At 44.5% G+C, this 22,410-nt stretch overlaps 2 non-coding genes across 2 annotated transcripts; both read right to left on the bottom strand.

The window, feature by feature from the left end:
- Positions 1-10,401: 10,401 nt before the first annotated feature.
- On the bottom strand, positions 10,402-10,475 carry trnat-agu (transfer RNA threonine (anticodon AGU)). Its single transcript has one exon. It is a non-coding gene; the product is annotated as a tRNA-Thr (tRNA).
- Positions 10,476-19,245: 8,770 nt separating this feature from the next.
- On the bottom strand, positions 19,246-19,335 carry trnap-cgg (transfer RNA proline (anticodon CGG)). The gene is given in 2 exon segments: positions 19,246-19,281; positions 19,300-19,335. It is a non-coding gene; the product is annotated as a tRNA-Pro (tRNA).
- Between the last annotated feature and the right edge of the window lie 3,075 nt (positions 19,336-22,410).

Raw genomic sequence — 22,410 nt, 5'->3', positions numbered from 1 at the left:
TCTCCCTTCCAGTCGGAGCCGCAGACTCTCTCCCATGTTAGATTCACTTTTGCATGATTGTTCATCTGTCTTTAAAAACGATGTAGAATCACTGACCTTTGTTTCAAGATTATTGTTGCGGATTCAAATAACTCTGAGAGGGAAAGAAACTCTGCTGCATTATCTTTCTCATCTGACACTGAGGCCTTTGAATCTCGGACCTCCCTGATTTTGAATCGCTTGAAAGAGGGCATTTTTCATCTTATTTAGAAACCCCGGTCCTCGGATCATCGGCAAAATCTGTATTGCTTTACTTACCAATTCTCCCCGTGCCAGTTACAACATAACAAATTTCCCAAAATCTCTTGAATATAATCAAATTTTCCACCATCGGATAAACTCGTCTGTGTCCTTTCCAATCATTTTACATCACAATATATAGCATCTGCATCTTTTCTAATCTTTTTAGATCTTTTTGATTTAGACTGTGGATAAGGATGACAGACAATGCTCGAAGTGAGGCTGAACCACAGACACTACAGTTGTATAATGAACTCAAGCAAAACGTTGTGGGGTTACAGGCACTTCCAGTGCAGACTGGATAAGGACAATGGACATGACGTCTAACATTTTCAAAAATAATTGCTCTACTTGTTGTGCAACAGCGTTCCATATTCATGCCCCATATTCATGCCCCATTTGTGCATCACTTTGTGCTTCCCTGGATTGAATTCTACGCAGTCATTAATTTATTAAAGAAGGCATTCTTCTCATCTCTCATTGTTCTAAACTCTGTGGAGCACCGACTGATATTACACTTATGCTGCTGAAACACAGTCCTCTCATCCCTGGGATGAACTGATTCATGATGTGACCTCGAAAGCAAATTTTCCTTCTCTGCTTTTGGGATTTGATTGTTGCACGGAACTGCATTTATATGTTCAGTCAAGCAAAGCTAATTGCAACAAGGCTTTCACATTCAGATTTTACAATCTGATTCCAGCAAAGGTTGTCCTAAAATTCGCCTCCCTCCATTTCCCTTGTCTGTGCATGTAGGCTGCACTAACTCGTGTACAATGACATTCAATTTTGTCTGAGTACATCGTTCGAAACATTTCAAACAATCTAACTAAGTTCCAAACCGATAGAATGCAATAGTTTAGCCCAGCCTGGGCGCTGTAATGATGTGGTGGCTTGTGCAAAGGCTCTGGTTTCATAAACTGAAAATAATGAGCTTAATCCTCGCTTCTACCCAGCATTGGTTGTCAATTTCTGAAACAAGGTGTGTGCCGTTGCCAACTGTTGGACTTTGTCATTCCAGTACTGCCCCATTTAAATCAGCCTTTTCCCTTTAAGTCACGGTACAGCAATAATCTTTGGTGATTCTGATAAGCATATACATTGGCCACGCCAGGTTGACGAATGTAGTTTGGATGGTGCGTTGATGAGGTGTTGTTGGGGCAGTTTATTAGAAGAGTACTTACCAGAAGCAACGAGAGAGCAGGATATCTGGTAATATTCAATGGCACAGAATTCATTATTGACCTCATAGTGAAGATGCCTCGAGGTATCAGTGATCACAGTGTGACTGAGTTTTATATTTACTTTAAGGACGGGAAGGTTGGCTCCAAGATGAGCTTTAAAACCAACTTTAGGAAAGTGGTAATTGTACGAAATTAGGACTGGCTGATTTGAAATGGAAAATTAGATTTAAGAGCTGGGTCAGTAGACTTGTGTTGGCAGAAATTTACGGAGGTATTTTAGAATACTGAGAAAAGTTACAGTGCAGTCAGAAAGATCCAAAGAAAATGAAATATCATTTTTATGTCTAAGGAAGGAATGTAAAGATAAGATGAGCTTGAAATAAAAGAAGTGTTGTTTTCCACGGCATTCATATCCAGATATATACATGCAGGTCACATTGCTTAGGGGAGAACATTATCTACACCATCTTTTCCTCAGTACTGTCAGTTCTGAAGAAGAGTTGCTGGACTCTGCTATCAAAATGGCACTGACACTGTGTGACCTTTTGTGAAATCCCTGGAGAATATCTAACTCTAACATTTTTTTATTAACGTCATATGCTTTTGAACTTAAATCTAAGTCAGCAAAAAAAAAATACTAATTTTCGTTTGAATCTTCTGACAGGCTTAAGGATGTGACGGACATTCAGACCGGAGTACTGACGACACATGACTCGCAGACCCATGACAGCAAATCATGCTGATCTTGCTAACGCCCTGTGCCACGTGAGCTGCATGCCTCTGACTACGTCTTTTTTCCAACCTCTGATCTGTACATCCTTGCTTACTATGATCTGTTTCTCCAGCTCATAAAGATTTCTATTCTACGCTAGTAGACGTGACAATCAATCAAATGATCAATCATATCCATAGACGCTGACAATCATGATGAATTCCACCAGAAATTTCTGCTTTTGTTTGGAGAACTTTGTTCTGTTCTGATCACTAGACTGCAGGAAGAGTGTAATTGCACAAACGGGCTTCCAGAACATACTCACTCGGATGTTGCCTGGGCTGGATCATTTACTCTGTGAAAATAAATGAGCTTGGTTGGAGTTTTTTTTTCTGAGAGCAGAGAAGACTGAGCGGAGAACTGACGAACGTGGATAAAATTACGAGGGGAATACATTAGGGAGATTGGACTAAATGTCATCTTATTCTAAAAGGATGAATAACCATCGATATAGATTAACAGCAAGGAACCGAAGGCTCGGAGTGATTTAAGGAAGATGTGTTTCTCCCCCAGAGAATTCTGGGTATTGGAATTCACTGCCTGAAACGCATGATAAAACTAAGAATCACAGCACATTTTAGGAGCATTTAAATGTTCAATTGAAGAGCCAGACCACACAGGGATAGTGTGGTAAGTGCAACAAGGACAAACAGATACAAGAGCAGAATTTGCTGGAAAAGCTGTACAGACCTGGCAGCATCTGTGAAAAAAAAACCGAAGTTACGTTTTGGAACTGGCGATTGTTCTTTCTGAAGAAAACAGATGTTGGATGAAAGGCATGAAGTTAATGTGCTAAAGCCAATTTTCTGTGACAAAAGAACTAACCATCTGTGGCTTTGTTGCACAACGGAAAGCGCGTTGGGCTGCTATGGGTTTATTTGCTAAGCTTTTTCAAAGGCTGTGGGTTCAAATCCCCGCAGAGATGTATTTTACTTGACATTTGATAAAGTCTATGATCTGCAAAAGCCGATTCATTGTCACTCGAGGCTGCACTGCTGACCAGTCAGATTTTCATGGCAAGCTTTCTGGGAATAATATCATTTGAAAGCTAATCAGCCCAGAATCGATTGCGCACTGGGCAAACCTGCAATGTTTGTGGAGGAGCCCAATCTGGTTCACAACACGAACTTTCCCTTCCACAGTTGACATTTTATTCTTGATGGCAGAGATTGACAAATGTCTGATCGACAATGGCATATCGAGTTGTGTTGATGGGTTGGGGAATGTCATTGAAGCATCAGATCAGCCACAGCCACATCGAATAGTGAGGCTTGTTCCTATTTTTCAGTGATGTTTCTGGCTGTAGTAGCACTCTGAGCTGATTCAGGCAGCAGCGATCTCCCTGTAACATTGAGAAGCACACAGGCACAGTTCAGCCAAATTGGGAGAGATTCTCTTTTTCTGAGTAGCTCTGCACTTTTAACACTGTGTCAGATGCAGTAATTTGGACAAGGTTCCCAAAAGAATGTTAGTTCCTGTGCATGCGCATTCTCCCTTTTGCACGGCCTTGCGCACTTTTCAGACCTCCCAGTCCAAACACTCCCCTCCCCTGCTCCACCAGCCCGTGTTTGACAGGGAGCTGGAGGCCGCATTTGTGCTCGTCTCCTGAAGCACTGCCTGCCAATGGAATATGGTTTATTCCAGTCACCAATGGAGAGATCCCAGTCCTGGAGGAAGGGACCTAACACAGCCTCTTTGGAGCAGGTGGCCAGAATGGAAAGAAGCAGTTATTAAAACTCAGTGCTGCTTTTACATTCCGAAGCAACAAGAATATTTTTTCCTTTACAAACAAAAACTCACCTTATTTTGGTGTGAACAGCACTGCGCTGCTGCTCGTTCATTGGCCGAGGGGTATGGTTCCTGTTTCACAGATTAGCGTAATGAGAATCACCTCTGGGGTTCAAGTCACAGGCGATTTTGGGAGTTCAATGTCTTGCTCCATTCTTCACAGAGGGTCTAGTTTCCATGGGATTGAGTTTGAAATCCCTAGGTCTCTTTGCAGCGAATAAATCACACATAGAGAAGCAGGAAGCAAGTTTTAAAGAACATCTTCCCGTGCTCAATGGACCTTATTATGGGTGTTTGCAAAGTCCTACTTAAATGCTACTCTTTTTTATTTTCTATGTTCTAAAATGCCAGTTCCCTCAAAACAGTTTCTCGCTGTCTGATTCATCCAAATACTCGCCCCATCAAATCTCCTTTTAATCCTCCTTGCGCTAAACAGAAAAATCCCGGCCTCTGGAACCTGTCCAGAAAACTGAATACCCTCATCCCTCAGCAGGATGAAGCTGGACGATTGCGGCGAGATTTTATTTGGGGGTTCGGGAGGAGAAATCAGTTGGTAGGTGGAAAGATGGAAAGGAACAAAAATAAAGCACAGTCTTCCGCTTAGTGGATCTTTAAAAACCTTTTGTGAACCAAGTGGAAGAAATTGATGTACTCCACCAATGGAGAGAACCCAGCACCAGAGGAAGGGACAAACAGTACCAGCCTGGGAGCAGGGACACAGAATGAGAGGAAAATGCTCTTGAAGCAGTTTGCTGCTTCGAATTCCGAGAGCAACGTGGGAGGTGCCCACTCTGACCAAGACTCAGTCAGTTCAGCACTGGGCAAGTGAGTCTGAGAATGGCATGTTAGTCAAGTAGTACTAATCTCACTCAGGGTATTATGCACTTTTAGCATGTTAGAAGTCCCGGGTTCAACGCTAAACCGAGCCCAGGTTTCTCAATTCACTTTTCCCCCAATGCCCGATTAGCTTTCTGTCTAACCAGCTTTGTTAAATGATGTTGGATTACCTGAATTGTGGATGGGGCAGAAGTACCATTGTAGTGAATAAATCAAATGGAAATACTCGTTCAAAGTGTAAACAAGAGTTTCAGGTTGTTCGCCCACGCAATCTGACTCTGAATGAATCCTCCATCTGCATTATTACCCAGTTCTTGGAGTAAAACTTCTGGACGCAGGGATGTGACGTTATTGGAGACAGCACTGAACAGATTGACTTGAATGGTGCCATGGATGAGGAATGTCAGCAATGAAGATAGATTGGAAAGTGGGGAAAGGTCTCCTTGGAGAATAGAAAGCTGAAAGCTGGTCCATTTGAACCTTTGAACTGAGTGAGAGGTTCTGTAAATTACTGCCTGAAATTATCCAAGAGACAGATTCAATTGATATAAAAGGAATTCTGTTTTTTTTAAAGTAACAATGTGCAGTGTAACATGGACAAGACAAGAGAATAACATTAAAAGAGACCATCATTTACTCATTATGGAGAGCAGCCACAGCTGAGGTGGGCTGCATGGTATCCGTTTGCATTATGACACATTTTGTGATTCTGAGTGAACTCAGAATTCGACCTACAGAATGTTGGAACTTAGACAAAGGTAATATTTCCAGAGGCGAGACACATCTGTGCAGAGAGTATCACACAGCAACAATAAAATCTTTTGAATTCATTTTTGAAGCTACATACCCCAAGCCAAATAAAAAGAAACAGATTTTCCTCAAAAGCTGAGTGGCAGCACAGGAGTGTGTTGAGACCATGAGCCAGGAGCCTGATAGATCAAAACTGTCCTCTGTTATTCATTGTCGATAGCTGATATGTTTTTTTCTATGCCTTACATCGTGAGCACATTTTGATTTTATGCATCTGAAATGTTCCTTTCAAATTGATGCACACTTGCGCTAGTCAAGGTATTAACCATGCCTTCCTGTTCTGAACTGAATTTCCATCCCTCTCAGTCTCCATCTCAAGCAACCAGCTTGTAACTGATGTCTATTTCAAGCCCATCGACTCCCACAGCTACCTAGAATACATTGATGACTGTATCGGCGCCGCATCTTGCTCCCTAGAGGAGCTCGAAAAGTTCATTCACTTCACCAAACCCTTCCACCCGACCCTTAAGTTCACCTGGGCCATCTCCAGCACATCCCTCACCTTCCTGGACCTCTCAGTCTCCATCTCAGGCAACCAGCTTGGAACAAGCTACCTGGAATACACCTCCTCCCACTCACCCTCCTGCAAAAATTCCACGCCCTATTCCCAATTCCTCCGCCTCCGCCGCATCTGCCTCCACGATGAGGCATTCCACTCCCGCACATCCCAGATGTCCAAGTTCTTCAAGGACCGCAACTTTCCCCCCAAAGTGGTCGAGAACGCCCTTGTCCACGTCTCCCGCATTTGCCGCAACACAGCCCTCACACCCCGCCCCCGCCACAACCGCCCAAAGAGGATCCCCCTCGTTCTCACACACCACCCCACCAACGTCTAGATACAACGCATAATCCTCCGACACTTCCGCCATCTACAGTCCGAACCCACCACCCAAAACATTTTCCCATCCCACCCTTGTCTGCTTTCTGGAGAGACCACTCTCTCCGTGACTCCCTTGTTCGCTCCACACTGCCCTCCAACCCCACCACACCCAGCACTTTCCCCTGCAACCGCAGGAATTTCTACACTTGGCCCACACCTCCTCCCTCACCCCTATCCCAGGCCCCAAGATGGCTTTCCATGTTAAGCAGAGGTTCACCTGCACATGTGCCAATGTGGTAAACTGTATCCATTGTAACCGGTGTGGTTTCCTCTACATTGGGGAAACCAAGCGGAGGCTTGGGGACAGCTTTGCAGAACGCCTCCGTTCCGTTCGCAATAAACAACTGCACCTCCCAGATGCAAACCATTTCCACTCCCCCTCCCATTCTTTAGATGACATGTCCATCATGGGCCTCTTGCAGTGCCACAATGATGCCACCCGAAGGTTGCAGGAACAGCAACTCATATTCCGCTTGGGAACCCTGCAGCCCAATGGTATCAATGTAAACTTCACCAGCTTCAAAATTTCCCCTTCCCCCTGCTGCACCACACAACCAGCCCAGCTCTTCCCCTCCACCCGCTGCATCCCAAAACCAGTCCAGCCTGTCTCCGCCTCCTTAACCTGTTCTTTCTCTCACCCATCCCTTCCTCCCACCCCAAGCCGCACCTCCATCTCCTACCTACTAACCTCATCCCACCTCCTTGACCTGTCCGTCTTACCTGGACTGACCTATCTCCTCACTACCTCCCCACCTATACTCTCCTCTCCACCTATCTTCTTTTCTCTCCATCTTCGGTTCGCCTCCCCCTCTCTCCCTATTTATTCCAGAACCCTCACCCCATTCCCCTCTCTGATAAAGGGTCTCGGCCCGAAACCGTCAGCTTTTGTGCTCCTGAGATGCTGCTGGGCCTGTTGTGTTCATCCAGCCTCATATTTTATCTTGGGTTCTCCAGCATCTGCATTTCCCATTATTGCTGAATTGCCATCCCTCTTGCTTGAGATGGGATTAAACTGGTGAGCTTGAAACATATTGCTTCCAGTTTCTTTTCAATGCCCTGCAATAGTTGTCCATGCTGTTTCAGACATGAATAAAAAAAGCAGAAATAGTTGCTGGAAATGCTCAGCAGGTCTGCTAGCATCTGTGAAGAAAAACGAAAAGATTTAATATTTTGGGTTCCATGAGCTTTCCTCAGTTCTAACCCGAGACGGTAACTCTGTTTTTTCTTCTTCTCAGATGCTGCCAGATCTGCTGAGCTTTTCCAGAAACTTTGTTTTTGTTCATGATTTTGTGATTTTGGGTGTAATCAGAGTTGCACCAACAAATGTGGGAACTTGGCAAAGGTTTCGTTTACACAGGCAGAGCCGTGATAAGCTGATGTTGTTTAGTAGATGTACACAACAAGGTATGAAACCAAGGCTGACGCTGACAGGAGTTTGTTCTGAGGCGCTGAACTGCAGTGAAGAGTCTGCACGAATAAAGCCATCGTTCAACTCGTCTGATTCCAGAGCCCTGGCAAGAAATGGCCCGCGGATTCTCACTGGAATTTTTCACAGTCTTGAGTGGAAGAGGCCATGATTCAAAGAATGAAAGTTTACCTGATTAGGTCAAAAACCAGCTCAGTGAATGTGGATAAATCGATATTGAGTTCCAGCAGAGGCAGGCGAGAGTGAAGCAGGCAGCTGGAGAAAAATGTGCTAAATTTGCCACTGAAATTCACGGCTTCAAAAAGTGGGATCCATTGAAGTGAATCAGTGACGGCGATTATCTCTGCTGGTGCTTACCGTATGAATCACAATATCCACCTCAGTCCCTATTCCTATTGCAAATCGACAAGATGTAGCACTTGGCATCGAGTTTTGGGCCAGGAGCGTAATGGATAACAAATCTGACTTCACGTCAGAAGATTGTAAGTTTGTTTCCTACCTGGCTCAAACATAACTGATGCATTTTCTATCCTTGGAAATTGACACGTGATTCCAAAAAGGACTGCGTCCTGGACCTTTTTGTTGTCGGATTCCCAGCAGCTGAAGTAATTGGAAATCAAAGTTGCGCACAATGAGTACGTGGGACCGTTGGAGCTCATTGTCTGTTTCATATCCGAGATAATAACAGCAGTTACCGTTGTCTTGAGAACTTTCTTGTGTTCTATTAAAAGCTCCCTTTTGTCAGAGAAAGGTGTGTGGGGACGGAGAGTGAACGTGAAGCACATGTCGCCAGTGTAATCCTGAGAAATCCGTTACCCTCCAGGAGACGTCTGTATATCTTCTACAGTGGCTAAAAATGAGGATGAACCCCTAAAATGGGTTGTAACACAGTTGTACTACCACGAACCCTCTGTCCCATTGGCTGATTCCAGGGATAATTTCATTGAATTTTCACTCGAAACGTCACACAAAGCCTTGGGCAAATTCTGGAAACTGGGGCCAGAATAGTTGGCTGCCTGTTGGCATGCGCTGACATGATGGGTCGAATGGACTATTTTCACACTTTAAATAGCAACGTCAGAGAGAAACTGATCTACAGCCAAACTGCGCAAAACTGGGGGAGTTAAAACAGTGTCATTCAGCCAGAATCCCTGTGCCTTCCATTGCAGTGAAATAGTTCGAATTTGGTGCTTTCACCACCGCGGCCTTGGTTGGATTCCAAGTCAGGGATTAAAAGTTCGCATTTGTTTGTCTTTCATGACCGCAGCACTGCTGACTGGTTTTCAGAAGCAGGAAAGCAGCTGTAAGGAAACCTATTTTATCTCAAACGACGTTCAAGCTAACCAACAGCCAAGAATTGCCGAAGTTGGAAATCTAAAACAAAAAACAATGCATTGATAGACAACCACAGCAGGTCTGGCAGCATCTGTGGAGAGAAACAGAGTTAATGCTTCCGATCCACTGAGGGTTCATCAGGATCAGGTTAGTTATTCACTTCTGTTATAATGTCCCTGAAATTATTATTTTTATCTGTCAAATCAGCATTTTTATCGAAATATCTCATTAGTTTCCAACCGTCAACTTTACAACTTTAAAAGCAAGCAGGTTTTCCAGACAATGAGAACTTTTAGGCTAACTTTTAGGCACAATATCGTGGGGCGAAGGGCCTGCATTGTGCTGTACTGCTCTATGTTCTATGTTCTAAATGGACTTAATCGGCTCTAATGCTGCTTCTGTTGCCCTGAGGTGGGGAAAGGTTCTGCTCAAATAGTTGCCTTTTCATTTCCTTTTCTGTCAGTTAGCAGCCACATTGAATCGCGAAATGGTTCTTTTCAGTGTCTACCTCAACATATGTCTCTGTTTGCCTCATTTTGTGTGTGTGAAGCCACCTCAGGCCTTTCAAATTCTCCCACTCTCCATCTTTTCATATCTCTCATTTCTGATTTCTGTTCTTCGAAAACTGTGAAATTCAGAGAGCGTTTGAGAGTGGAGGCGCTGAGAGTTATTCCCCTCGCCGGCTGTCGGATCTAGAACTGGGCGAATATTACTCGGATACTGTGTCTGCCCATGGGCCTGAAGTAAGGAGAGATTTCTTCCCTCAAAATATAATGAGTTGTTTGAATTTGAAATAAAATCCTTAAATCACCAGCAAAGAAAAAGCAACACCACTACAAGCATCCGATTACAGCGCTGTCTCTCCTGTCAGTGGAAAGTGAATGAATATTTTTATGGCAGAGAATGAGGGTTATCGGCTGGTGGTATCCGTGTCATTCGAACGTCATTGCTCAATCAGGCGGCAGCGTATTCTGCCTCAACCGATTGTCTGGCCAAACTCCATGGAGGAATGCTGTGCTCCATCGACGGATCATCGCTCGTTGGATCAAGAGAAGACAGCTTTAAATAAGGAATGATGGATGTAAAGTTTAGGCACTGCAGGGAGTTGAACCCAGGATCTCCTGTTTACTAGACAGGCGCTTTAACCAACTAAGCCACAGTGCCAGCGGCAAGATGGATTTCCCTTTTCCCCCATTGATAGATGCATTATTTTAAGCGTGCAATCAGGAACAGGTTTTCTGTCCAAATTTTGCTGAGTGACAAATTCAAAGAAGCCCGCTTTTGCAAACACAGATAGTTCACATTTGAAGGTTCTCCTCTGAAAGTGCACAGAAAGAGACAATCTCCTTTTGTATTGGTTTAAAACTGATCATTTCACCTGTTCAAACTGGACTTGCTCCTGACCAATGCAGCCATCCGATTAGAAAATGAAACTTTGGAGTACAGGTGCCTCGGATTTGGACGTCGCTCACTGGTGTAGGATTAACTGCCTGAATCTAATTACCACAGAGATGGAGGTGATGAGTTACTTCCTTGAACACTTGAACTCCTTAGCACATAGGAACAGCGACATGTTTCCAACACCGAATGATGTGACACTTGGGGGGATGGTTGGTGGGACGAGGGGTTGCAATGGTAGTTTTCCCGCGCATCGGCTGTTACTGTCCTTCAACATGGAGGGTACATCTCACTGGTCTCCTTCTGGGAGTTTCAGGGGGTGTACTCTGTGTGTAATCAGGAACCCGTTTTCATTCAGATAATTCACAAGAACAGAAGTCAAAACGTATTTGCTGAGTGGAAATGGTATCGAGGCCAGAGCGATGCAAACTCTGAATGTTCACCAGGGAACAACAGTGCTCCCAGCAGGAACCATTGTGACATAATTTGTACACACCGTTGTGCCTGTTCTTCAAGCCAGATCTATCTTGAGCAGCAAAGTTTCTATCTCCAAGTTCCCAAACCACTCATATTATTGCCATGGGATTCAGTGTGAAGTATGCAGAGCAGTGATAATCTGATATTGTTCCGCAGATGTACTGCAAGGAACAACAAAACAGGTTGACGCTATCAGGAGCTTGTTTGGTGGCATTGAGGCCCAATGAAAGAGCGGAACAAATAATGACATCAGCCAGTTTTGCACTTTCCTGCAGTACATTGGCTGAATAACATCAGATTCTGACAGCTCTGCTTTCTTCACATTGATCCCATTACAATATGGGCCATTTAGAAACTTCGAGAGAGAAACATTGCTGCACAAGACTGCTCTGCAGTGAAATACACACGCACGTGTGATTTCAAATCAGTTCACAAAGGTTACTGCCACGATCACTGTTCCCTGGTCAGCATCCTGAGTTTGCATTGCTTGGACCTGGATACAATTCCCCATCAGCAAATAAAGATTGACTTCTCTTCTTGTCAATTATCCAAATGAAAACAAATTCCTGGCTGCACACAGAATGCAAACACTGAACTTGCCAAAAGCAGACCAATGAGAGATTTTTGGTTTCATGTTGAAGGGTGATGACAGGAGAAGTATGGGAAAACTGCTACTGCATAGCCCTCTCCAAGCTCCTCATCTTTCTGAGTTCAGAATATGTCGCTGTTCGTTCAGTGTCGCTCGGTCTAAATCCTGGAAGTCCGTCCCTCACGACATCACGGCTGTTCCTAAGAATGGCGTTCCTCAGAACCGGAGGGGTGACCGAACCTGCAAAGTCAACTCTGATGCTTTTCTTCACAGATGCTGCCAGACCTGCTTTGATTTGCCAGCAACCTCTGTTTTCATTCCTGCTTTACAGCTTCAGCAGTTCTTTTGGTTTTTATTGTTTGGCGCAAAGTGGGCTACCATGCAGCTCCTTTCCTGCTTCTGAAACTCATTCAGCAATGCTGTCATCACGATAAATTAACAGCGAAAATCTTTAAGTTCCTGACTGGGAATTGATCACAGACCATGGCATTGAGAGAACCAAATCCAAGCTACTAGACAATGAGAGAAGGTGCCCCAAGTGCTTGTATCTTGTCACAATTACACTGTTTTTGCCTTTTTGTTCTTGATCATTTTGTCTTCCCGTCAGTTTCTCCCTGTCCTCGAGTTTTCACAGCGTGGTAAAGGACAATTCTGCCCATCGTGTCATTGCAGCTCATCAGACTTCCATCTATTATGGTCCCAGTTTCTAGCATTTTGGCCCATGCCCTTGTGAGTTCGGAAGTTTCAGGGGCAAATGTCAATGAGATAATCCTTGTGATGAGCGAATGGGACTGAGGTTTGCGATTGTAAAACTGTTTTACTATCCCATTGAGGAAGTCGTCCTCATTTTTAACCACACAGGGGGACAGATAGACAGATCGCCGCCAAAGACGGTTGCCTCAGGATTACACCCGTTCCATGTGCTAGGTGTTGGCTCTCCATCCTGACACAAGTTTCGCTGACAAAAAGGAGCTTTGGGTGGATCGCAAGTGACTTCTCCAGGCAATGAGAGCCCTTACTGTGACTGGGATATTAGACTGTCCATATGTCCCCCTCCAAGCATCTCAGAATTTTGAGTTAGAAAGACACCTTCAGGATCGCTGGGTCTAAATCCTGGCATTCTCTCCCTAATGGCATAATAGCGTGTACTCCCATGACAAGGAGTTCAAGAAATTGGCCCATCACCTCTATCTTAGGTTAGATAAGGATAGGCAATGAGATTTCAGTTTGAGATTGTGATTTGACAAGAAACGTCGCTGTCCTTGCTAGTTTTATTTTTCCAAAATAAAGTTTGGGACATTTGTTGTGAAGACATGGAAACAGTCTGAACCTGTCTGCCCCACTACCGAGACGATTGTGTCACCAGATCTCCTGAAACTGGGGCCATCTCCCTTGGAGCCTTTGTAATTTCTGTCGGTTCCCAAGTATGTGATTGCACCAGAGCCAAGATTCGAATTGAATTTTGAATTTTATTTTGAATTCTGATCATTTCAATGTGTCAGGTCAGGTAATGACACTGAAAACATCAAAGTCACAGTCCCAACATCAGAAAGAAGGGAACAAGGCATTGGCTGGTCTTGCTTAATTAGAAATTTTACCCTTCACTCTCTCCATAGTCTGGTTCACAAAGTATGTGGAAAGATTTACAGAGCTGGAGAAGCGTTATCTGTTCTGTTTCCTTTCCATGTTTCCAGCTACCAACTAACAATTTTGGCGTTGTTAAATAATGTTTGGGTTGGGAGCTGTGGGTTCGAACAGTTTGATTAGCTGACAGTGATAGATTCTTTCCACTGACCAGTTCAATAAACAAAGTATTAAATTTAATGACACTTCAAGGAGCCATATTTACATTTATATAGCCCTTGTCAACTTCGGTGAGGAAGCCAGATTACCATGGGCAGACATTGTTTAAAACTTGATGTCTCTTCCTCTGAGTGTGACAAAAAATCGTAAGTCTCACAACACCAGGTGATAGTCCAACAGGTTTATCTGAAATCACAACGTTACAGAGCATGGCTCCTTCGTCAGGTCAAGTGGATGCATGTGGTATATTTACAACAAACACCCTTCAACACTTTAGACTGAAATGTATTTCATAAAGAACCACCTTCAATATCTCGCGAAAATTTTTTAAAAATCAAAGGCAACAAGAGCTCATGCAGTATTCAAACCTGCAACTTCTCGCCCGCTCGACGTTCCCTTAAAGTGAGAATCAGACCACGAGACCAATGACCCACCCCAGTGAAGTCCTACGTCACAATAAATCAGGGGTCACTCAGACAGTGATGTGGTATCTACTTCGGATGTAAGAGACCAGATTCCAAGTTCTATCTGCTCCACTGGTGTGTAATGACATCTCTGAACAGATTTATGAGACAAAAATACTCTTCTACGTTGCTTCGGGCAGTGAAAGTAACGATGAACATCTTCTTGTCGTCCTTGCTCCCTGCTCCGGGATGGCGCGACTTGTTCCTGCTCCTGGGACAGGGTTCTCTCCTTTGGCAGATGCATTAAACCATTTCTCTGCTCGGACAGGCAGTGCTAGTGGATGGTATATGCTCTGTAGCTCCGTCTCAAACGCTGGAAGAGAGAAGTAACAGAAGGAGTAGAATCAGGCTTGTGCAACAAATTGTAAACAGAGATTTGGAACTTTCATCAAGTGACATTTACCAGATACATAATGAAGCTTGGAGAGCTGATGGGAAATAGAGAACACGAAACTGGAGAATCGTGCCTTCAGCAACTTAAAATCGGATTTTTACGTGCTGCCTGTTTGGGTTTCAGGATTTACCTGCACACAATAATCCTGCAAGAAACATCTCAGCAATGCGTGTATCTATTTGTTTACTGCCTCCAGGCCAGATGTTAATGTCTGACACCAACAGTCTCAAATTAAGAGAATGTGAGTGAATTACTCACACACTGAGAGACATCCTCAACAGCCCTAACTTGCGGGGCTGCAGACAGTACAACGTGGAAGGGAGGGTTAATAATGAGCCGTTGTTTCTCCCCCACCCGCTCCCTCACAGGGACAGGGAGAGTGATGTCATAAACCCATGGTGTCATTCCCGTGCGCGAAGAAACCGTTCAGCCCATCGAGTCCACAGCGACTCTCTGTCGCTTGTATCGTTCTGTGGGTCTTCACAATCGGTGATATTTGTCCTCATAACCCTGTCTCTGACATCCGGATCCTTTTGTCATTCACGTCTAAATCAGCGTGGGAATTACTGCCAGGCACCGTTACACACGGCGAGTTATCTCAGAGAGGAGACTTCACAACTCATTTTGTCACAGGCCAACCAAGAACAGGATTCAATCCATTAATACATGATATGAGATAGGAGTTTCAGGTGCATGAAGCTGATTAAAAACTGTACGACACAGGCCTCAACCAAACACAAGACATGCAATTTGCAAGTAGCAGCGGATGGTTTCAATCCATTACCCTCTAGGTTATGTGCCCAGCCGTTTCCACTGTGCCACTCTGCTAGACTCATGTACTACTTCTTTTCAGACAAGTATTTAGCTTTTCATCTGGAGTACGGCATGTTCATTCAAGTGTGACGCCAAGCAATCTTCACTTTTGTTCTGTTGCACAGACGTGCTACGGCTGTGTAAACATGACCATAACCTGAGTTCCCCCATTCTCTCAGTCGAAATATGATTTCACTCACAATCACAAAATTTGCCACAACACAAACAGAGGCGATGCAGTCTGCCTTAGCTATGCCACATCTCCACAATAGGCAAATGATTGGCTCTTTTAGCAACTTTCTTTTGTCTTCATGTTGTACCGCTACGTTTTGGGCGCTGCGCAGGCTCAGCGGTTAGCACTGCTGCCTCACAACACCCGGGACCCAATATGGCACCCATCCTTGGGTGGCTGTTTGTGTGGAGCTTGCACATTCTCCACATGTCTGCGTGTGTTTCCCCGGGTGCGCTGGTTTTGACCAACAGTCCAAAGATCTTCAGGCAACTTGGATTGATCATGCTAAAATTACACATAGTGTTCAGGGATGTGTACATTCTGTGAGTTGTGGGGCCTGTGTGGGATGATCTGTCGTGCAATGTGGACTTGTCGAGACAAAGGGCCGGTTTTAACACAGTAGGGAATCAGTGATTTGTTACTTTTAACATAACAAATGCCATTTTGTGTCGACTGAACTGTCTGGCACTGTCAAAAAATGATTTACAAATCCTAACCACTCCTTGTGTGAAAGCATTCTTCCTCATGACACTTCAGTTTCTTTTTATAATGGTTATAAATCTCTGCCTAATCGTTCTTCATCCTTTCAGGCATGGCGTGGGAGCATTTTCACACCATTATTTCCTCGTTTAGAACCCTCGTGACTTGGGAAGCTTCAATCAGACCAGCTTCCAATCTTCTGTTCTCCAAGCAGAACGGTCTCAACTTTCCATTCTATCTTCATTGCTGACGTTCAGGTACATTTTAAACCTTTACAATTTGGACCTACCTTTGATGGTCAGCACAGCTAAGACCTTCACTGCCTCCAGATGAAATTATCTTGATGCTACCTGGCCTGCTGTGTTTTTAGAGGCTCCTCTTTGTTTGCCATTCGCATGAACCTGTTTCATCCTGTCTCCGATTGCTTCATGTCACTACTTTCTGGAGTTTCACATGCACAATTGAGAAATATTGCAGCTGAAGGAATCGTCAAGAGTCAGACTGCCTCCACAAACATCCTGAAACTCCCATTGCCCCTTTGAACAAGTGTATCTCTTTCCTCTCTTTGCTGCAATGATACCTCTGCCCCATCCCAAAATCATGCAAATCGACCTTTTTTCAATGAAACTGATTTTCGAGAAAATTCATTGGATATTTTGGTGAAACTGAAGACAAGACATGGGGACTTAAAACAAGGACATCTTATAGTGATATACAGCACAAAGCCCAAACCAAGTGCCATGCCCCTAGACCAGTAAGCCAGGTCAGACAGGCCACCAGCTGTGACTTGCTGATCGTGAAAGGCATCCTACGTTCCTCCAGGAATTCCAAGTAGCAAACAGTTACAGAGCGTCGTATTCTCATTTTGTCTCTCTGGCACCTTGACAGTGCTGCTTATCCATTCCCCTGGGGTTGGGGTCTCTCACTTGGTCGAAGACTAAACCATTGTTTTTCTCTTTGCTGCCAGTGCTGGAGGAGGACAGAGCCCATTCGCTCTCCTACTCCATCTCAGTTATTTAGAGTGGGAGACGTCAGTTACAAGCATACACAGAAAATGATCAACATTGTGAACTTTCTTCAATTGTCTGTTATCCAAGAGATAGAAAGACGCTGAGCTGGCAGGAAAGAAAAGGACAAATGGCACTCTTCCCTTGGGTAAATTAATATGAATTTGCTTTTGTGCAGCTTGTTTGATGTTCATAATTTGTCTTCAAACTGCAATGCTACTGAAAAACTTTGCAAATCGGGTGTCAGTTTCTTTGCTGCCTCTGGCACCAAAAGTCCCTGATAAGAGAATTCGAATAAAATACTCTGTCACTCAGAGAAGTCCCCAACGGCCCTGAGTTGCCGGGCTGCAGACAGTACAACGCAGAAAGGAGGGTTAATAATGAGCCGTTGTTTCTCCCTCACTCGCTCCCTCACAGAGACAGCGAGTGTGATGTTATCAGCCCATGGCCATTCAGCCCATCGAGCCACGGTGACTCTAAATCGGCTGTATTTCTCTGAAGTGTCAGTGCTATACCTCCCTAATACCAATAGTGGTGTCTGCACTGTAATGCTCAGAGAATCCCTACAGTGTGGAAACAGACCCTTCATCCCAATAAGTCCACACCGCACCTCAAAGCATCCCACCCAACCCCATTCCTCCTCAAACTCACATTTCGCCAAACACAACGGGCAATTTAGCCCAGCCAATCCACTTAATCTGCACATCATTGGACTGTGGGAGGAAACCAGAGCACACGCAGGGAGCAGGAAGAATATACAAATACCACATTGACAATCTCCAGAGGTCAAAGTTGAAGCCTGGTCTGTCACGCTGTGAGGCAGTAGTGCTAACCAATGAACCACTCTGCCTTTCGGTGCTGCTTCAGACATGCTGATCCTCTTATCATTCACATCTCAAACAGCGCGGGGAATTACTACCAGAAATGGAAACAAAAAAAACTGCACCTGATGTGTTTCACCTTCCCCCGTTTATTCCCATCTCAGATCAGAGGTTTTACAGTTCAGTTCAGTGCAGACCATAAAGAACGGCAGAAGATCTTCACAAGCATGTCACCTCCCCTGTGTAAGCTTGGCCAGTGTATCAATATGACATGTTTAATTCAGACGCATGAATTTATGGCAAGCGAAAAACTGATCAAAAGGCAGGGTGCAGGACAGAACACCGCAAGCCTGTAACAACTGGCAGAGAATGGTTTCGAATTTTCAATCTCGAGAGTGAGGGTCTAGCACGCTCCTGCTGTAACACTTGGTTGTTCTGGCGTGTGACTTTTTAAACAAGCATTCAGCTTTCATCTGGTGTGTGCTATGTAAATTAAAGAATGATGTCAAAATAGCTTGACCGTTGCTATGTAATGTTCTGTTTGTTTAGACGTGTTGTGCTTGTGTAAATATTATCTTTGTCTAAGTTCCCACATTCTGTTGGTCGAGCTGTGATTCCACTCAGAATCACAAAATTTGTCAAAATGCAGATGTAGGCCCTGTAGCTCGCCTCTGGGTGCACCGGGTGTCCGCAATAAGTGTGTCTGTTTTAGTATCATTCTCTTGCCTTCTCCTTGTAACTCTGCACATTGTGGATTTTCACAGAACTATCGAATTTCGTTTTGTCTGGCATGAATCTGCCTCTTTGTCGCAGTCAAGCAGGGATTTCCAGATCCACTTCATCGTTGTATAATAACATTCTTTGTCATGTAATTCTTACTTCTTTTCCTCATGACTTTAAACCTCTGCCTGATCGGTCTCGAGCTTTACAGGCGTGTGAGCATTTTCACCCCCTTATTTCCTCTGTTCATACCCCTCACAACTTGGAAAGCTTCAATCAGACTGGTTTTCCGTTCTCGAAGGAGAACTATCTCAACTTTCCAATCTCTCTTTCTTGCTGACATTCTTCACGCACGTCACCATTCACGTGAACCTGTTCCGCACTGTCTCCAATCACTGTCCGTCCCAAATTCCTGAACTTTCACACATACATAATTGAACAATAATGCAGCGGAGAATACATTCTGATGATTGACCTCGGATCAAACTGTCGACTTTTCTCCGCCTCCTCACCTGCTGTGTCCCTCCAGCTCTACACTGTCACAAATTTGTCTCCGGCATCTGCAATTCTTGTGATCTCTGGAATCATTCAGATTGCAGCGCAAACATCCAGAAACACCTTGTTTTTTTCGATTTGAGCAAGTGTTTCTCTGAGTTGTATTCACAATAACATGAGACCAGCTTCATTTTTCTGAAAGCTGGGTGGGAAGTTCAATGAAAGGGAGGATAAGAAATCTGGGCTCGTCCGGGATTCGAACCCGGGATCTCTCACATGTCAGAGGCATATAATACCCGAAGCGAGAATCATACCTCTAGACCAACGAGCCATCTGCCAGCTTTGTACCCCTTTCAGAGTGAAGTACATTCCATTTTGTTTGAGGCAGCAAAGAATTTCAAGGATATTTCCTTCTCAAATTGTCGCCCTGCTCCCAAGACGGTGTTGTTTGCTCCATCCCCTGGCACCGGGTATTCTCCATTGATGGATTATTATACCATATGTTTCCACTTGGATCACAGAAATTTTTAAACGATTTGTGAAGCTGGAGTTTCGGTTTCTGTTTAATCTTTCCATGTTCCCACCAACCAACTGAATTTTGTTCCCAAAATCTTGTCACAATCTTCATGCCTGGGGCTGAGGGAATTCAGATTTGTGGAGAAATTCTAAAGGCTGGGATTTTTTCTTTTGTTTCGAGCAAAGAAGGTTAAATGCAGATTTCATGGTGCCAGCCAGTGAGGAACTGTTTCCACAGGTAAGGATCAGTAGACAGGTAAATGGGTTTAGAGAACATTCAAGATAAAGAGAGTTGCGCTTACCGAGGGATTTCCACCACCAGTGATGGTGTCTGTTGACAACTGGTAAGGGTTGTTTAAAACTTGCTTCCTTCTTCCCTGCACGATATGTTCACTGCAAACAATCTCAGGGGTCTCAGACTGAACTCGATCTAATTGAAATCAGACCTCATTATTTTGATGTGTTTTGATCTACTTCCTGTAAGTTAGTGCATCTGAAATAAATATCTCATACTGATACATGGGCCAAGTTTACACAAGTGAGGTGACACGTATCTGAAGGTTCTGACTAGCCTTGTACTGTTCTGTGTCAGTCTGCCATGGTCTTATTTGTTAAAACTGTTCTCTGAGATCGCAGGAATAACAGACTCAAAGGAAACAACAAAGGTTGAGGGAAGTGCCTAGTGAGTAAAGTGTGAGTTTTCGGCGAAGAGGCTCGGTGAGGAGATTGCGCCACTGTTGAAGAGAGTGAGGACATGACTGCCAAGCTGATTCAGTGTGCTGCGTGCATGATGTGGGAGGTCAGGGACACTGATGATGTTTCCGGTCCTATACCTGTGGTAAGTGTGTACACATTCAGCTTCTGAAGGAGGCTGTTGCAGCCCGGAATAAAGAACTAGCTGACATCAGGCTTATCCGAGAGGTCATTACACTGGGGATACCTGAAGGGAGAAGGGGGATATCGATGATGAAGGAAGACATGAATGAAGTACAAGAGACCCCAGGAGAAGCATCTATAGTAAACAGGCTGACTGTCTTGGAAACTGTCGAGACAGACGACACTGCCAGTCCGAGAGGTGGACAGGTCTGCGAGTCAAAAATTGGTGTTGAGGCAGAGCCGAGAAGTCAGACATCACGGAGAGCTGTGGTAATAGGGGATTCCATTGTGAGAGGGACTGACAGGGGTTTCTGCGGCAACAGGCGAGATTTGAAGATGGTGTGTTGCCTTCCTGGTGCCAGGATCCAGGCCGTCACTGACAGAGTGCAGACAATCCTCGACGTTGAAGGTGAAAAGCCAGAGGTGGTGGTGCATGTCGGTACTAATGACGTCGGGAAGAAAAGGAAGACCATTCTACAGCGGGACTTCAGAGAACTCGGAAGATGGCTGAAAAGCAAGAGCCCAGGCTGGTTATCTCTGGTTTGCTTCCAGTTCGTTGGGCTGGAGAGGGCAGGAGCAGAGAGATAATGGACTTGAACCTGTGGCTGAGGAACTGGTGCCAGAAACAATGATTTAAATTCTTGGATCACTGGGGTATGTTTTGGGGTAAGAATAAATTGTACAAGAGGGACGGTTTGCATCTTAATAGGTGGGGGACCAGCTTTCTGGCAGGCAGGTTTGCCACTGCAACAAAGGTGTGTTTAAACTAAGTAATGGCGGGGGGGGGGTGCAAACTGTAAATTTAAGAATCAAGTTAAAGGGAAAGTGAGAATAAGAGAAGCTAAGAAGGACAACAGGATCAACAGAGCAGAAAACGCAAGAAGCAATCGTACAGTATGGCCAAGTGAAATAGGGATTGATAGGAAGGGTGAAGGGAGAAACAAATTAAAAATATTATATATGAATGCACAAAGCATAAGAAGTAAGGTGGATGAGCTTGAGGCTCATTTGGAAGTAGGCAAGTATGATGTTGTGGGGATAACCAAGACGTGACTTCAAGTGGGCAGGGCCTGGGAAATGAATATTCAAGGATATACGTGCTTTCGAAAGGACAGACTGGTGGGTAGAGGGTGTGGGATGGCCCTGTTGGTGAGCAATGATATTCAGTCCCTTACGAGGGGGGACATAGAGTCAGGAGATGTAGAGTCAGTATGGATAGAGATGAGAAATTCAAAGGGTAGAAAGACCCTAATGGGAGTTATCTACAGGCCCCCAAACAGGAGTCAGGAGGTAGGGGGCAAGTTGAATCAAGAGTTGAAACTGGCCTGTCACAAAGGTATCACTGCAGTTGTTATGGGAGATTTCAACATGCGGGTAGACTGGGAGAATCAGGATGGTACTGGACCCCAACGAAAGGAGTTTGTGGAGTGCCTCTGAGATAGATTATTAGAACAGCTTGTACTGGATCCTACTAAGGAGGAGGCAGTTCTGGATCTGGTGTTGTGCAATGAACTGGATTTGATCAGGGACCTCAAAGTAAACGAGCCATTAGGAGGTAGTGACCATAATATGATAAGATTTAATCTGCAGTTTGAGAGGGAGAAGGGAGAATCGGAAGTGTCAGTATTGCAGTTGAATAAACGGAACTATGGAGCTATGAGGGAGGAGCTGGCCAAAGTTCAGTGGCACTGTACCCTAGCAGGGATGGCAGTGGAACAACAATGGCAGGTATTTCGGGATATAATGCAGAATGTTCAGGATCAGCTCATACCAAAGAGGAAGAAAGATCCTAAGGGGACGCCGGGGCGGCCGTGGCTGACGAGGGAAGTTAAGGGCTGAATAACCCTTATTCAGGGTTGAATAAGGGTTATAACATAGCAAAGATGATTGGGAAGCCAAAGGACTGGGAAGCTTTTAAAGAGCAACAGTGGATAACTAAAAAGGCAATACAGAGAGAAAAAATGAGGTATGAAGGAAAACTGGCCAAAAATATAAAGGAGGATAGTAAAAGCTT

Source organism: Stegostoma tigrinum, unplaced genomic scaffold (assembly GCF_030684315.1).
Source record: "Stegostoma tigrinum isolate sSteTig4 unplaced genomic scaffold, sSteTig4.hap1 scaffold_94, whole genome shotgun sequence".
In the NCBI taxonomy this organism is placed as follows: domain Eukaryota; kingdom Metazoa; phylum Chordata; class Chondrichthyes; order Orectolobiformes; family Stegostomatidae; genus Stegostoma; species Stegostoma tigrinum.
The sequence above is the reverse complement of the archived record's forward strand: the minus strand, read 5'-3'. Positions and strand labels throughout refer to the sequence as shown.